The sequence below is a fragment of the Castanea sativa genome, chromosome 8 (genome assembly GCF_040712315.1).
Source record: "Castanea sativa cultivar Marrone di Chiusa Pesio chromosome 8, ASM4071231v1".
NCBI classification, from domain to species: Eukaryota; Viridiplantae; Streptophyta; class Magnoliopsida; order Fagales; family Fagaceae; genus Castanea; species Castanea sativa.
This window is the reverse complement of record NC_134020.1, coordinates 54133367-54152355: the sequence shown is the minus strand read 5'-3', so window position 1 is coordinate 54152355 and position 18989 is coordinate 54133367. Positions and strand designations below refer to the sequence as shown.

At 35.0% G+C, this 18989-nt stretch overlaps 1 pseudogene; it reads left to right on the top strand.

The window, feature by feature from the left end:
• The first annotated feature begins 402 nt into the window (after positions 1 to 402).
• LOC142606562 (loganic acid O-methyltransferase-like) lies at positions 403 to 7360 on the top strand (annotated as a pseudogene).
• Positions 7361 to 18989: the final 11629 nt, after the last annotated feature.

Genomic DNA, 18989 nt, shown 5'->3' with positions numbered 1-18989 from the left:
TTCAAATTGGTGTTTTGTGAAGAATTGAAAATTCTAGGGCTTGTTTTGATCTGAATTGGGTTTTTTGTTCGAATTGAGTTTGATTGATGAAATTGGCTCGTTAGTTTGATATAATTGATCATTATAAACTATTACCTAACTTGTGTGATGATCATTTGGTCAATTGGGTAAAATTTCTACAAGTGGTTTTTCAAAATTTTGGAATTTATGTTTTAAACTCTATGCTCAAGCCAATTTTGTGATTCTAAACTTTAATTTGAACTTGTTGTCACTGCATTAGAGCATGCATCATGACATTTATCTGTTCATGCATCATATAGATTTTTTTTTGTGCTAACTTGCTGTCTGCCCTTGTGTTTTATTTATTCTTTCTCTTGTGTCTCTATTTCTTACTCTAGTACCATGCCTAAGAAGACTAGAGTGAATAGGTCATCCCCCTCTACTTCTGACCCTTCCTTTGAGAGTGACAGATTCTTGAGTGCAAAGCACCAAGAGACCTTTGAGACCCTTAACATTAAGAGAAAGATTTGGGCTGAGCGTAGGGTTCTGTTAGATGAGCTTAATCCTGCCATTAGGGCTAACTTTGAGCATCGAGATTGGTTGTCTCTTCTAGATTTTGATTCCCTCCTCCAGCCATCTTGATTAGGGAGTTTTATTCAAACCGCTCTATTCACCCCTATGATTCTTGCACTACTGTGAAGAGTTGGATTCATGGTGATGAGTACACCATTACCCCTTTGGTAGTGGCTGATGCTCTTGGGGTGCCTCTTGTTCAGCATCCTATTTACCCCTATGATGTGTCTCTTCCTCTAGACGACATCATGTCATACATCACTGGTACTTCTATCCGGTGGGGTTCTGATCCTCGGATCACTTCTGCTGAGCTCATTGAGTCTACCTATCTTATCTTTAGGATAGTGTATCATTCATTGTGGCCTATTTCGCATCTACACACCATTCCTTTGGAGCGATGTGCATTTTTGTATGCTCTTATTACGGATGCTTCTATTAGTTTTCCTCATCTGTTTCTTCGTTCTTTGAACGAAGTCTATAGGAGTTCCTCTATGGCTCATGCTCTTTTTCATCCTATTTTCATTCATAGGATTTTTTTGTATTTGGGTTTGTCTGACTTTCCCGCTTCTGAGCCTGTCCATGTTATTGCTCCCATAGGTACCACTTTTCTTAGGCAGAGGGCTGCTCAGATGAGAAAGCGCTCTAAACGTCTTAAAGTTGAGTCTTCTGGTACTGTACCCCCTTCTTCTTCTACAGGTGTTCCCTCTAGTGAGGAGTCTGCTAATCCTGTAGGTGATGCTGCTGCTGATGTTCCTCCACCATCGACTTCGGATGACTTTGACATTCGTCGTAGTTTGGAGTCTGTTGTGACCATTCGGCAACTCATGGTCAGATTTTGGTGGACATGCTTAATGAGATTCGTGCTTTGCAAGCTGATTTGGCGCTTCTTAGACGTTCGTCTTCGCCACCTCCTTTTGATGATGAGTTCTGATTTGTCCTTTGGCATTCCGTCACAAAAAGGGGGAGTAGATTTTGTATCTAGTGAGGGGGAGTTTTGGAGATTTCTGTGAGCCTGTAGAGATTAGATTGTATCTAGGTGCTTCACTTTGTACTTATTGTTTTTGGCTCTTGATGTATTCTTGTTAGGGGGAGTTTTTTTTCCTTGTTTCACTGCTTATATACTTATGATTATGAGTTATTCATTGATATTTGTCTATATTTTGTGTTTGGTGAAATCAAGATTTTTATTTTTGTTTACTTGTATTTTTTACACATGCGTTTATGCGTTTGTTGAGTGTTTCAGGAATATACAAGTTGATTCAGTCATGTTGCTATCTACACTTGCAATTGATAGATAGTAGTTAGAATTGGATTTGTTATAATGAGCATATTTTTGCAAAGGGCTTTTCTTTGTAAACTTTGAGCTTTTAGTTATGTTTTGTCATGGATTGCCAAAGGGAGAGTTTGTTAGGTTCTAAGTACTTAGGAACTAATGTATTAGAACTCTAATGTGTATTGTTGGCAAACCATAATCAAAACAGGTGTCTAGTTATGTTTAAGACTTGCTCAAAGTATGTTATTTATGTAAAGTTGGAATCGAGTTAACTACAGAAGTTACTGTGCATTTCTGCCTGACTCAATCGATCAAGAATTAGACTCGACTAATCGAAAGTCGTGCAAAGTGTTTTTTTTTTTGTGGAATTTCCAACTCAGCCCTAAGCCTATATGACGTGTAGGATTTTATGTTTTGCCCTAGGTATAAAAGGCAAACCTTAGTCACATTTTTGAGGTTGCTCATATTACTATTTGTGTAAATCTCTTGTGAGATCTGAGAGGTGCTTGCCTTCACACAAGTTTAGGATTATCAAGAAGGAGATTTCTTCGAGAGCTTGATGATCATTCAATTGCTCCCATAAGAGCTTAAAGATATACAAACGGGAGTGCTTGTACTTGCTGGAGAATCCAAGAAAGAAGGAATTTATGGTCTTGGAACTTGCACATGGTCGTATCGGTAAGTTTCTAATAGTGGGTAGCAATAGGATGTTAGTAGTCTAAGTCGCTATTGTACAACTTCGATTCTTTCATAATGGATTCGGGTTTACCTTGAGGATAGTTAGGTTAAATCCTCTCCAGGTTTTTTACCGGTTTAGTTTTCCTAGGTCATCATATATTTGTGTTTTTATATTCCGCACTTTACATTGATATGATTATATGATTGTGTTAACTTAGATCTGAAATTTGGACTAAGTAATAACTTGGCTTGTTAACTTGGTTAATCCAATTGTGTTTTAAGTGGTCTAAATAACTCAACACTCCCAATCAAACACAAATAAAGTAGAAAATAAAATATTTTCTATCCACTCTTAGTTTTCTATCCTTCCAATATTTTCTATCAGCCTAGTACTTTTTCATCCTCCTAACCAAACGAACCCTTAAACTTTCAATAATTTTTTAGACAATTATACAATACAATTATATTGCATACTGAATTGTATTTAGAATATTATTTTAAATTATTGTATATATATTATATAATATAGAAGTTGTATATATAGAAAAAAAAAATTAATCATTTTATTTTTTACTCACCCATGACAAATTCTTAACTCGGCTAGTGCTACCCCTAGGAAAAAAAAAAAATCTAAAGCAGGCATTGTGATGGCGGATCAATGATATTTGTGAATAGCATGAAATAAAAAATGAACAAATTTTTCCGATTGGTTAAAGCCAAAATAACTAGGCCAAAAAATATATATGAATTGCTAAAACGTCATGACCTACACGAATGAGATAATCATTACAAAACTAATAGTTTTGTATTTTTTTTTAAATTAGAAAAAAAATTATAAATAAATAAAAAAACTGAATTTTTTAAACGTGGAGGCCATGCATTTAGTAGAACCTGAGATTGTAAAATATTATTATAATAAACAATTTTAAAAAAACTTTTATTTATCTCGCAGGGGCATAAAAGTAAACAAATTACATTTTTTATCATCTAATTTTTTTCCAACTAAATAAAAGAGTTTTTCATCCTCCAACTTCTTCATCCTCTCAATCAAACGGACCTTAAAATTTTAATCATTATTTTAGACTATATTGTACAATATGGTTGTATTTTATGTACTAAATTGTATTTAAAATATTATTTTAGATTATTGTATATATAATATGGAAGTTGTATATATAGGGAAATTTTTTTTTAATAATTTTATTCTTTACTCACTCTTAAAAAAGTTCTAGCTCCGCTAAAATTCTAGAGCCTCCACTGCCTTCCGCCGACAAAATTGAAGAAATAAATTATTGGTGAACAGCTTTCACAGACACCCGTATAGTGCATTGACCGCGATGCTCTTATAAGTTATAACAACAACTGCTGTCAACAAACGTCTGAAGGCAAAGATATATATTGCAATGAATGGAGTGTAGGACCCTGACAGCAATGTTCGAAACTCCACCTATCAGGTTATGTACTTTTTGATCTATTTTATTTCCTATTTGGTTTGTAGGACATCTCCATTAATTTAATGGTGTCTGTTGAAACAAGTACAACTAATTATATGAAAATGGCAGGGTGGTTTGTGCTTGATTATCTTATTAAAATTCTTTTGTTCATGAGAACTGGGTATTAGTAGTTGAAAGAATTGTTTGACGTAGCGATTAATGAGTATTTTTACGTTGGATACTTTGATGGTTTATTTTGATGGGTTCTAATTATGATGAATATTAAAAATGTTAATCATCACTTTGTGCTGTAGAGAGGGGTTGTGGAAGCTGCCATAGAAAAGATCAATGAGGCCATAGCCAATCGCTTTGACATCAACGCCCTCTCAATTTCTCCAAACCCAATATGTATAGCAGACTTGGGTTGTTCTACAGAACCCAATACCTTCATCGCAACGCAAAACATAGTAGAAGCTATTAAACTCAAATACATATCAAAAGGAAGAAATACTGAAATCCCAAATTTTATAGTGTTCTTCAATGACCAGGTCTCCAATGATTTCAATACTCTTTTCAAGTCCCTTCCTCCCAACAGACAATGCTTTGCGACTGGGGTACCGGGTTCTTTCCATGGCCTCTTGTTTCCAAAGGCATCTCTTCATTTTATTCACTCCTCTTCTGCAGTACACTGGCTGTCAAACATCCCCATGGATATATGTTATGGATGAAGGTTCTCCTGCATGGAATAAAGGGAGGATTTTCTACACAAATGCACCTAAGGAAGTTAAGGACGCATATGCAACTCAATTTGCCAAGGATATGGAGTCCATCCTATCTGCTAGAGCACAAGAGCTTGTGAGTGGAGGGCTACTGGCACTTTTCCTATCAGGCATCCCTGATGTCATGAGCAACTCTGACTCACATACTGGTATAGAGATAGACATGATAGGATCTTGCCTAATGGACATGGCTAAAGCGGTAAGTAAACAATCCTTCGATTCTTTCGATTTTGTTAGGGAAATTTTTGTTGAACTTAGTGCAACTTTCAGTAAGTTGAAATAAGAATGAAAAAGGAAGGGTTAATTGCAATATATTCATCTTAAACTTTAACACCCTAATTATAGATTAATTTGCAATGGCCACCCTGTCGTCCAAAATAAGAAACTAAATTAACAGAGTAATGTATGCCTATATAACCTAAATTATGAGGACATTTGCAACGTACACCCTAAATCAAAAAATTCTACAACCAACACCCTGATTTGGTGATAATCTACATCATATATGATACACTATTTGTATTAGTTGCAAATTTATCTTGAACAAGAGAGTTTATTATAAATTCTGTAGTTTAGAGTGGATGGTCAGTAGGGTCATTCTATAACCGCAATTATACAATGTGGGTGTCCTTGATGCCATCGTTTATTGACTTGTAAGGTTGGATGGTGAATAGGGTCATCTCATCCTTTTGACCATTAAGGCAACTAATTAGGCCTGAAATGGAAGCAATCCCAATAATTTTAATCTAATAGAAAAAATTTTAGGAAAAATGTAAAAAATTAACTAACATTTCAATTTTTCATAAAATATTTCTTAAGATAGATGATTAATGTATAACTTAAAGGCATATATTAACTGGAGCTATATAACAATTTCAAATACAATTCTCCATGTTATTCCTAATAATAATAATAATAATAATAACAACATATCTAAAAAAAAAAAATTAATAATAACGATTATACACTACATGTTTGACTAAATCTAAAAAGCAACCTCTCTCTCAATAAGGTAATTCTGTCTTTTTCCAAAAAACCAAAAAAAATTCCATATTTCAATCAAAGCTCTCTCTCTCTCTCCTAAATAAGGTAACTATGCCATTTTCCTACCCAAAAAAAAAAATTCCATATATCAACCAAACATCTCTCTCAGTCCCTTTCTTACCCACACACACACGAAAAGTATTTTAAATATAAACTTGGAAATTGTGACTTAAAATTTTCAGTGTAAATTTTGCTTGTGTATATAGTTGTGTGTAAGAGTGTGTATACTAAAAATCACTCTCATCATAAACCCCCCTCAAACACACACTTCATCTCTAAAAGCATCTCCTGTTAACAAGTAATCATCAAGCCAATCTTTTTCTCTCCCACCTTAATCTAAACTTATTCTTACTCGCACAAGTCAAGTTTATTTTATTTTTTGAATATTTTTAATATATATGATTGACAAAAAATATATTGTAAATTTAATTTTAAATGAATATATCTTTGGCTATGAAGGGTAATGCTCCACTTTTTTTTTCTTTCTTTTTTTGATGAGAGGTAATGCTCCATTTGTGTCAACATTAATATTTTCTAAAAAATGTGACATTTTTCAAAAAGTACTTTTAGGAAAACTATCTTATTTTCTTATGTTTGGTAGCGACCTCAAAATGAGATAAAGTTATTTTCAATAATTTTCATATTGCCTCATAATTTCCTTTATTTAATGTGGCATGAGATAGAGTTATTTTTTGGAAAAAAAAAATTAATGAAAAAAATTAACTAAAAATAAGTTATATTTTTAGCAAATTTTTTTTGTTGACCAAAAATAGTTTTTCTTTAACTTATTTTTTCTAATTCTACCAAATACAGGAAATGCAAAAACTATCTCTACAAGATATTTTCCATGAAACTATCTTTACAAGAGGTTTTCCATCAAAGCACTATTATACTATTAAACTATTGAGTAATTCTATTGCTTAATTTTAAAAAAAAAAAAAAAAAAAATATATATATATATATATATATATATATATATATATATATAACAAAACATAAATAAAAGCAAAAATCTCATAAATGAATTCCAAATTATATTCATCTTCTTGCTGAAAATTGTATCAAGCCGACCTTGATAGTAAAACATTGCTTCATGACAAAGTTAATCTTTTGATAAGACATTCACCATGGTTTCTGATTGCAGGGATTAGTCAATGAAGCAAAAGTGGATGCATTCAATATTCCTCTTTATTACCCGACTCCTAAGGAATTGAAGGCATTGATTGAAAGAAGTGGGTATTTCAGCTTTGAGAGAATGGTAATATTGAATAAGCAGAAAAAGCATGTTACCTTGCAGAACCCTTCGATGCGCGCTTTATTTTTGAGAGCCCCATTTGAAGGATTACTAGAAAAACAATTTGGAAATGAGATGGTTGATGAGTTGTTTAATCGCTACACTGAGAAAGCTGCAAGGTCGTCCTTTTTCTTAAATCCAGAAATTGATAAAACAATTGAGTTGTTTGTCCTTCTTAAACGTAAAATTTAGATTTCAATTATATTTCGACCAAAGAATTCTTATGACTTGCAATAAAAATGTAACAATAAGGAGAATATTCTGTATAAGCAACCATCCTTATTCATGCACCTCTATTTGGATAATTATTATGAAAATGATATTTATTATGAGATGTGATGCATGATTTTCTTTTTCTTTTTCTTTTTTTCTTTTTTTTGAGGATCTAGTGATGCATGATTTTCAAAAATAAAAATAAAAATACACGTGTTAATTCGTTGACTTACACGCACAAATTCATTATAATTGTATGTGTTTTTTTTTATATATGTCTGTAGTTTAACTTTATTTCTTGATAAATATATAAAAGCATTATTTAATAAACTATATGTTGCATCTACCTTATGGCATTTGTTAACAAAAGCTGTATCAATTGATATAGCTTTTAGCTGAGCTTATATATACGGTTCTAGCAAAAAGTTAAATAAAGTACCCGCAAACAAACACATAGACTCAATAATTAAATGTAAGCTAAGAAACACAAAAACAACTTAACTTACATTTAGACTAAAGGCTGAGTCAATAGACAACAAGTTTAACCTATCTTTTTTGAGAAATGAGAAACAAACTCATTACAAGCTCTGTATCCGAATAAGTAGGATTTGTTTTTTGTTATTTAACACCAATTTACTAACATTTTCGTTAAATGACAAATTCCCCCCTAACAGTTTAAATAAGTACAAAACAATCCAGCAATCAAGAGACGCTTCTCAAAAAAAAACAAAAAAGTAATCAAGAGACATTATCATTAATCATTTTATTCTTTACTCACTCTCATGATAAATTTCTAACTCCGCTAAAATTCTAGAGCCTCCACTGCTTTCGGCCAATAAAATTGAAGAAATGATTTATTGGTGAACACCTTTCACAAATGCCTATATAACAACAACTGCTTTCATCAAACATCTGAAGACATACAAACATATATTGCAATGAACGGAAGAGAGGGCCCTGACAACTATGTTCGAAACTCTACCTATCAGGTTATATTCTTTTTGATCTATTTTATTTCCTTTTTTTTTTTAAGAAATAATTACAACATGCTGCTTACCCCGCAGTTAGAATCCTATCCTCTTTAGACCCCCAGGTATTTTACACATAGGGAGGTGTCAATTCAACTACAAGGCTTTTGGCTATTTTATTTCCTATTTGGTTTAATTTGTACAATTGTACCACATCTCCATTTAATGGTGTTTGTTGAAGCAACTACAACTTATATTATATGAAAATGGGTGGGTGGTTTGCGCATGATTATTTTATTAAAACTCTTTTGTTCAGGAGAACTGAGGATGGGTAATAATTGAAAGAATTGTTTAACGTTACGATTAATGAGTATTTTTACGTTAGATACTTTGATGGTTTATTTTGATGGGTTCTAATTATAATGAATATTAAAAATATTAATCATTACTTTGTGCTGTATAGAGGGGTTGTGGAAGCTGCCATGGAAAAGATCAATGAGGCCATAGCCAATCACTTTGACATTAATGCCCTCTCAATTTCTCCAAACCTAATATGTATAGTAGACTTGGGTTGTTCTACAGGATCCAATACTTTCATCGCAATGCAAAACATAGTAGAACCTATTACACTTTGTTTGTTTCAATAGAAAACTTTGTATAAAGATAGTTTTCCGTGTTTTCTAGTATTTGGTAACACAAAAAAAATGAGTCAAATGAAAGCTATTTTTAGTTAACATAAAAAGTATGATGCAACTTTCGATTCTTTCTCTTTGTTAAGGAAATTTTTGTTGAATTTGGTGCAACTTTCAATAAGTTGAAATAAGAATGAAGAAGGAAGGGTTAATTGCAATATATTCATCTTAAACCTTAACACCCAAATTATAAATTAATTTGCAATGGCCATCCTGTCGTCCAAATAAAAAACTAAATTAACAGAGTAATGTATGCGTATATAACCTAAATTATGAGGACATTTGTAAGGTACACACTAAATCACAAAATTCTACAACCAACACCCTGATTTGGTGATAATCTAAATCATCTGCGATGCACTGGTGATGATAATCTAAATCATCTATGATGCACTAGTTTGTATGATGGAAGTACTTGCAAATTTATCTTGAACTAAAAAGTTTATTAAAAATTCTATAGTTTAGAGTGGTTGCATATGTCACAATGTGTGAATAATGACAGTTATAGAATATGGGTGTCATTGAGGTGCCATCTTTTATTGACTAATAAGGTTGGATGGTGAGCAGGGTCATATCTTCCTTTGGACCATAAAGGCAATAAATTAAGCCCGAAATAGAAGCAAACCCAATAATTTTAATTAATCTTATAATATAATATGAGTCTGATTAATGTATGTCCTTAGTGTATCTATTAATCATCCATTTTAGGAAACATTTATGAAAAATTGAAAAAACAATCAAAAAAGTTAATCACTTTTTTATTTTCCCATAAAAGGTGTACAGTACACAACGATAGGCTATTTCCCTCGGGCCCAAAATAGATTAGACCCATGAACAGTACCAGCTGTGGGTCCACCACCTATCATGCCTAACCAATAAATGGTCCAAAAGTGTCAGCCCATCACTCAAGGGATCGGTGTATGGGTACACCTCGAATATGTTATGTTCGGTTAGTGTACCAATGCTCTTCAGCCATACCTCGGCAGACCAAGAGTGCCTTGGGAGACTCCGTTGCAGAGCAATTCTCGGCGGCTAGCACCAATCCCAATGTTTTAGCTCCTATTCCCAATGAAGCATATTCCTTGTCAAGAATAATTAAATTGAGCCACACTCACACGAGCAGAACTAGAAAGTCATTATGATTCTACCACTATCCTTTTGCTATAAATACTAAAAGAAACATTGAAAGGGGGGTTGGAGAATAGAAAGGGGATATTGAGAGAATAGCCGAGCATTTTGTAGAGAGTGTGTAGAAAGGAGAGAGAAAGCTAGGCTAGTTACTTCACTATAGGTCTCAACGAACCCGCCCAGGAATCACCCATTGTAGGATACCCATAACCTACAAAACAAGTAAATTGTGAGCCCACCCACGAGACCCATCTTGTGGAAAATCTGGCACGCACAAAAGGTTTCCTAAAATATTTTATTAAAGAATGCCCTAAAGGCTTATATATAACAATGTAAAAATACAATCCTCCACGTTATTCCTCCAAAATAATAATAATAATAATAATATTACACTCAATGTTTGACTAAATATAACAGCAACCTCTCTCTCTCTCTCTCTCTCTCTCTCTCTCTCTCTCTCTCTCTCTCTCTCTCTCTCTCTCTCTCTCAAGTAATTGTCTTTTTTCAACCAACCAAAAAAAAATCCATATTTCAATCAACCCACTTTCTCTCTCCTAAATAGACAAATCTAATACATTTATTGGGAAACAGGTGGCAGGGCAAATGTTCAAGAAGCATAAAAATAAAAAGATAAAGTCATGGTGATAAGAAGAAACAAGTGCAGTGGCCCGTGGCCCTTGAATTCTTTGGTTTAAAAATATAAATAAATAACTCATTCCCCGTTATGACTCTCATTCAAACAAATAAGCTCTCAGTTTCTCTCTCACCCCCTCCCCACCCCATGGTCCGTTTGGATTGAGAGAGAGGGAAGGAGAATAAAGTAGAGTATAATAGATTTAGCACAAAATTAGCTTATTTTTAGTCAACTCTACTCTACTCCCCTCCACTCCCCCTTCTTCCCCCCTCCATCCAAATAGGCCATCAGTCTCTGTTATTGTAAGTTGTAACAACTAACAAACAAATAATAGATTAGAGCAAATCTCTCCTCCCTTTAGTTTCTCTTCCTAAACTGACAGATCTAGCAACAGTGCAGCTATGGTTGGAGATTTCGGCAGTGATGAATAAGCTCCAAAGAGCTTTGGCCTAAACTATGAGATCCGGTCATGATCCTCAAACCAGGGAGGCTCAACCGTGGGTCAGATGGTTCATTGGGATTTTTGTGTAGAACAGAGGTATAGCGAATTTGTGTCTGTTTAAAAGAGAGAGATGGAAGTTTGTTTTGGAGAGGTTGAAACTTGATGCAATGGTAAGTATCTTCCACTAAAAGCAATAAGTCGAGGATTCAAGTCTAGGAATCTTCCTCTCCATAACAAATTGAATGTAAAGTTGTTTTCCATGACCTCTTCAAAACTTCTCAAAAAATGGGAGTTTTGTGCACTAAATTCAACCTTTTTCACAAAAGGAGAGACGGAGGATGAAAAGACCTATGCATTGCTTGAATCATCGGGAGAGATGCAAGGCAAAAAGACATATGCATTACCTGAATCATCTATAATGAATGGAGGAGAGGGCCTTAACAGCTATGCTCAAAACTCCACCTATCAGGTATTCTTAATAATTTAAACCTACATTTTTATGTATTTTACCTATTTGCTTAGAGTACCACATTGTCATTTAACAGTGTTTGTTAAAGAAACCACAACTTATATGAATTATGTTAGGATTGGTATTGGTCTACTTGATAACAAGGCCTCTTGAAGGGGTAACTTTCTAATGGTAAAATTGCAGTGGACTTGAACCCGATCAAGTATTAAAACTTCAAGATTGATTCATTTAACCTTATTTTGGGTGAGAGTCTAAGAGCCAAAATTATATTTATTACTCAGCTAAATTATATGTTTTTACTTTGATTTTTATTAATTTTTTAAACAAGTTCAAGTTTATTTACCATATACTTGATTAACTTATTAATATTCTTCTCCCATTCAAAGTATATATCATAGTTAAAAACTTAAAAGTATGTACGTTCACGAATATAATTATTAATAACAAAATTATAATTGAGATTATACTCTTCAGGCTCTTTTATAAACTTATGAAAACTAAGTTCATTAATCTTGTTGTATTGTTAGAAATCATATATATATACTATGACATACTTCTACTACAAAAATGAATCGGATTCTCATTGGGTGATGTTCGAATTTGGGAGGGGAGGGGGGAACCAATAACGACTGAAAGAGGTGAAGCAACAGTAGAAATCTCACCAGATCTCTACTAGATTTGATTGGATTAGTCACTAGAACTGGTAGATCTCGGCCAAATTTCACTAGAAATGTCATCGAACTTGGTGTAACTCACCAAAATTGAGGGTTTTCCAAGTTGGGTAGGGTCGAGTCAAATTTTGGAGGAAAACCATCATTCAACTAGTCGACATCAGTTTTTGAAAACCAAAATACTCTCCCTCTCTCTCTCTCTCTCTCTCTCTCTCTCTCTCTCTCTCTCTCTCTCTCTCTGTGTGATAGGCCAAAAACATATTGACCCCTTGTGATGGATTAATTGATTAATTAGCCAAGTTTAATTAATTAACCAATTTAAAATGCAAACGCATGGTAGCACAAGCAAATCACCAATAAACTAGATGCAGCGGAAAATAAATTTGATAAAGCGATTTGTTTACGAATGGAAAAAACCTCCAAGGCAAAAATCTCATCGGGTGATTTTAAGGTCACCACTTCCAAGAATCCACTATTATTAAAACAAGCGGTTACAAGTAAAGGAATCCATGTACCTTATAGCAACCTACAGTTGAACCCTTACCCCAATACCCAATTGGACTTGTTCTATAGTGACAATCTCCCTTTTCGATGCGCGGATCCTAGTACACGACTTCAATCACCAACTTAAGGAAGATGTTGGCTGCAAAGTTCTTCTTCTCTTCAACAGATGAAGATCGTGAAATTGTTTGGTCACTGTAAAGTTGTGATTTACAACTATGGTTTATGTTGGCTTTATTCCATGACAAAAAGTGTTGTAATTGCTTTTATTTATTCCCTGTACTTTGTGGGATTTTATTGTATTGGGTTTACTATTAAGTTGGTGAAGACTCAAGCTTAATTGAAGATCAGTGGATTTCGCGACTGTCTCGCTAGATGCTAACCCGTGAAAGAGCCACGTGAGAAGCACACGCTGGAAGCTGAAGCGTCGTGCCAGTCTGGAGGTTTTCGCGACTGTCTCGCAGGTAAGGCCTTCCCGCAAGACACCCGCGAAACTCTCTGCTTGGAGGATTTTTTAAGTGTGACTTTCTTACCCTTCACCCATACTATATATACCCTCATTACCCACAAAAGTGTAAGGAGACCATTCAGAGAAAAAAATCCTAGATAGGTTTTCAATCACACACACACCCTTCTTTTAGAGAGAGAACTACCATCCTTAGTGAGAAATCAGTGTAGTCTATTCTCCTTCCCTCTCCCATTGCCATACCTTGAAAGGATATTTGTACCCAAATACAACCCACACCTTTTCAGAGTGTAGAGAGTGTTTTGGAGATTTGAAAGTTTTGGGGATTTGCCAAAAGAAGCCGGTGAGGCTTGGCGGATGCAATCGGGCATATTGCGGGATCCGGAATGCTAGAGAAGACATGACTCCAAGAAGTCAGTTGGTAACAGGAGCTTGGAGGGCTTAAGTACATTGGGTAGACTAGACTTAGAGGGTCTTTTGTTATTCGTGTACTCCAACTTTATTCTTTAGTGGATCGATTTACCACTTGGAGGGCGGCGGAGAGGTTTTTCGCCAAGTTCTTCAGTTTCCTCTTTGATAACACATCAAAGTGTTATCTTGTGTTTGCATTTCTTTTCCCTTACTCTTGTACTTTACTTTTATTATTTGTTGTTCATGTTTATGCACTAGAGTAGTATCGGTTGATTGCACTTCTCTTACTCTTGTTTCCGCACTCAGATAAGTTAAAGTAAAAGCAACCAAGCCATAATCTTTAATTTGGGGTCTAAACAGCTCTTGTGTTTTTAACACAAATTCGAGCTTTTAGTCATAAAACCCTACGGTGTACAAACATAGCAGTTTCTTCAAGAACTAGGGTAAAACTAGGTTTCTAGTCACACTTGTGGAATTATGCTCTTGTGCAATTGTGCTCTCAGCTGTGTAACCAGATACGGCCCTTAAAATAATCCTTATATATGTTTAGGGTTGTGAGAAAAGAAGACCTAAACACATAATCAAGGATTGGATTCAAAACAGATCTGAAATTCTATTTTTCATAAACCTTGACAAATGCCTATCTATCGAGCCACGGGCTTCAACAACTCTACAGGTCTCGATAGATGCTAGCTGTCGAGCTTTAATGAACAGTACTTTCTCAGCTTGAATCTTGGACAGACTTGCATGGCTTCAATACTTGGACTTGAACTCTTGTTCCTTAAAGTATTAAACACATCCTATATCTACCCAATTACAAGTAAAGTGTGTTTTGTCAAAGGACTAGTCAATTACATAAAATGTTGACATATGTTTCAAACAACCAATCACATATGTCCTAACAATCTCCTCCTTTGGGAATCCGTGACAAAACCACAACAAACAAATGAATATATGAGAGAAATCATAAATCACTCAACTCATACTCACTTGTTAAGTACAATAAAATCTGTACTAACACAAACTCTTGAAAAATATTGCAAGAAGAGAGTTTATAACAAGTAGACTTTGACAACCTGTATTTCTGAAACACTTTAAACAAAACACATGAAGGCATCTTTGTGTGAAGCAGAAATAATAGATTGCATACAAATAAAGAAACATGTGTTATTGTATAAAGAGAGAAAAGAAATAACACACGTAGAGATAGGTGAAGAAAACATACATCATCACATATATATCAAAGATAAGTACAATGTATGTAAACATGATCACAAGACCTAATGTACAAGGACAATGTATCTCTAAAAGAAAAAAAAAAAAAAAAAAGATACAAGTAATCCTCACTACATCCCTCAATATCAACACTCCCCCTAATAAAAAATCTCCTATATACTAACCCTCCCCCTAAGCATGACTACTCTCATAACCAAACTACTCTCCCTTTTTGTCACGAGTGACAAAGGGTAAGAGTGTCAAGTAGACATCTCGTCAGAGCTAGAAGAGCTAGCATTTCCATCCTTATCATCATCATTGTCGTCAAAACCATCATCGTCGGATGCCTCGGGAGGGGGAGAGGGAGACTCCACAAAGCCACCAAGGCGTGCCTGCCGTCTAGCAATACGGCCAACACGAGTGTTCACTTGATACAACTCAGTAGAAACTGTATCAAGGCGAGTATCCATGTGCTGAAGCTGCACCATGATCACATCCAAAGTCACACCTCCCACTGAAGTAGACGGAGCGGAGGTGGATGGAACTGAAGGAATGGGAGGAACTACCAAACCAGACCGCCTCGAATGAAACTATGCTTGGCTCCATTTGATGGTAGCATAGTCAATGGCATACATAACGGAGAAGTGGTCAGACGAGGGAAAAGGAATAGAAAAATGGCACAAAATTTGCGTGATAGCTGAAGGAAAGATGAGCTTATCACAGGTCGTTGTATCCCTATACACATCTATGATAGAAATAATGAAATGTGAAGGAAAATCTATAGTGAGATCCTCAAGAAGGGAAAGCAAAAAACGAGCACGGGGCTTTGTGATAGAGTTATAGTGAGAGAGAGAGAGTGTGCAAAACAAACGTCATCACCATGTTCATGAATCTAAGACCTTTAGCAAAGGTCAAACATGGTGTAAACTAACGATCGCCCCAATCAACTAGGCGCTCGCAGAAGGCAGAAATCATCTTGTCTTTGGACAAAGTTCTCAGATGCTTACAACCAGGTTAGTTAGGATGCGCAACCCTCTAGACACGGAGCACATTGGATACCAACTCCAATGTGACCACTATGCACGTACCTCGAACGCAAGTATGAAAGAGAGGTACTAAAGTATCAATTCCATGCATGTTGGAGTAGAACTCCTAGATTAGCATGGAAGGACATGTGACCGGGACGTCACACAGTGACTCCCATTCCTGACTGTGAAAGACAGTGGGAAGGTCAGTATCAGCGAAATCTGACAAAATAACTCGATGTTCTAAATGAACATCTTGTTTAGAGAAGTTCTTCGAGAAATCCTTTTGAGATTTCTCATTACGGAACCAAACAGAAGAGGGGGTAGGATCAGAAGACGAAGAGGCCCTAGAACGAAGAGGGTTCTAGGACGAAGCAGACTTAAGTTTTGGTGCCATTGACGCACTAACGTAAATTAGAGAGAGAGGGAGAAGAAAGAAACACTTAGAAAAGTCCCAAGCAGTTCAAATATACAGAAATATATATTGAATGTAAAGGACAAATGCATGAAAATGCATGAATATGTGACGTGCTACAGTAAAATCATCATGGGCTCAACCCAATCCAAACCTACCAACACACAGAGAGTTTAACATATACAAAACACATCTAAATGCATCAAAACATAGTTATAATGCATATGAGATGCAATGCATAAAGTTTTTAAGATCAAATCTACAAAAACCATCCCAAAAATTTCACAAAAACTCAACAATTTTGAAAAACCCCAAAAATTTTCAAAAACTCAAAACCTAGATATGAATGCATGAAAAGATCATGAAGAAGAAGAGAAAGAGAGATCATACCAAGTGATTTGAAGCAAAGAAAATGCCAAAAAATCACGTAGGTTGAAGGTTTTAAGAGAGAAGTGAGTGTTTGGGAGGTGAATAGGCGCGGACGGATCGAGAAAGATCGAGAAAAAGAGGATCGGATCGCGCTGAAACCTATATATAGGTGTTCAGTAAATCTCGACAGATATAGGTGTCGAGAGGTGTCGAGAAAGATGTCAAGATTTAAAATCTTTGATAGATACAACTATCGAGAGGTGTCCACAACATAAGCTCGATGGATCGAGGAGCTATCGAGGGGACAAGAGATTTCTCGATCAATCCACCTAGCTGTCGAGAGGTATCGAGATTGTGATAAAAATCAACTAAAGAGCTCGATAGATAAGTCAGGTATCGAGAGGTGTCGAGAAACTGTTGAGATTGCTTAAAAATAGTTTTTCAAGAAGAGAAAAACACAAACATGAATGCAATCAAGCATGCAACTCAACCAAGGATCCAAGCAACATTTTAAGTTCTCAAAATTGTCTCTCAACAAAAATTTTAAGCACATTGATCCCAAAAACACACACACTAAACAAGTCTAACCGATTTTATATTTCAAAAATAAGTCAAGATAGTTTAGTGAGCATACATTAACACATGTAAACCTTGTGATGGCCAAATCACATTGTACCTGCACATGTATCAAAAGTAGCAAAGAGTTTTGCGTGTTATGTGTGAAAACATTGCAAAATTGCATAAGTGTCTCTATATTATGAGCAAATCAATTTAACTCATACACAATTAAAACTGTTTGATGAGGACTATCACCTTTAAGGTACATCCTATAACTCCCACATCTCCTAGAATACACACTTGCAATCATGTTTTTAAAGCATTTTGTTCTTTTTGCTTTTATTTTCTTTGCATATTTTTATTTTTATTAAGCTAATCATGCATAGGTATGTAAAAGAGAGAAAATAAATACCCAATTATGTTAAGCATTTTTTGACATTGCACTTTTGCTATGCCAAAGCATACAGATATCATTGACATTGCACTTTTACTATGTCGGAGCATACAAATGTCATGTCATGACTGGTGGGTAACAGTAATGAGATGGTTAATTATGCATTTCTCTTAGGATTTTCTAGTCTTTCCCGTCAAAAAGAGTGATACAAGTGTTAAGTATAAGAGATCACTTAACCTTACTCATCACAAACAAAGAGCCATAAAGCTCACTTGCTTAGTTATGCATAAAGATGCTCATCTAAGCTAGAAGAGATACAAAATTTAGAGAACTCTGTTTCAATGGTCATTTAAGGTTCACAAAAACCAATGTACACATACACACACTATTTTTGTATTTTTCTGAATTTTTCAATTTTTTATTTATTTTTATATCAAAAACAAAATAAATAAAACTGAAAACTAACAAACAAAAACATGTAAAACAAAACAAAGGCAATGCATAAAACTAGACTGACTCAAAATATTAAAGCAAAACACACAAGTAATGCAAAACCAAAAACAAGAAGGGGATAAAAAGAGAGAAAGTGACTAAATCACTTGGAACCCTTTTCCTTCCACACCTTGGAAGAACATTTCCTTTTTCACAAACCCTTGAACCGACGGTAAAGGGAAGAATTGAAACCGTTCAAGTTTGAAAGGAACATGAGGAATTTGAGAAGATCTCCTAAGGAGAATGGAATCTGATTCTGGTTTCCAGATGCAATCATGCTGTTGCTATTTTGAGTGGCTAACCACTAATAGCAATTCAGTCGTGTATGACCAGCTACTCCACAGTGATGACAGAGATGCTGCTTCTTCTGTTTAGGCTTTTAAGAATTAGCCTTCTTAGCCCTAGGATTTTTAACTTCTTTCTTATCCTGCTTTGGAGGTACTCCAGAGATAGATTTACCCTTGTCTATTTTCTCACTAGCTAATTCAGTTTTGACATTAGTGTTCTCAATTTCAACCTTATTACTAGGAGGAACAAAATAGTAGTACTAGAAGAAGAAATATTAAAAGAAGAGAGATCATACCCTACACCGGTTTGATCGACACCAGATTTCTAAAGACTTAGCATTTCATTGAGCTTAGCACTTGAAGTCCTTTCGAGTTGAGCTCTAACTTGGAACAGTTTTGCCTCAAGCTTCTTGATCTTTTCAGCCAAGAAGTTATTTTCAAACCTCAGTGCTCCAATAGTTTGATTGGCTTTATCAATCTTTGTGGAAAGCTCTTCACGCTCAAGCTCCACATCACTGAGCTTCTTGGTGGTCAACCTATACAACTTCTCATGCTTTTCTGAGAC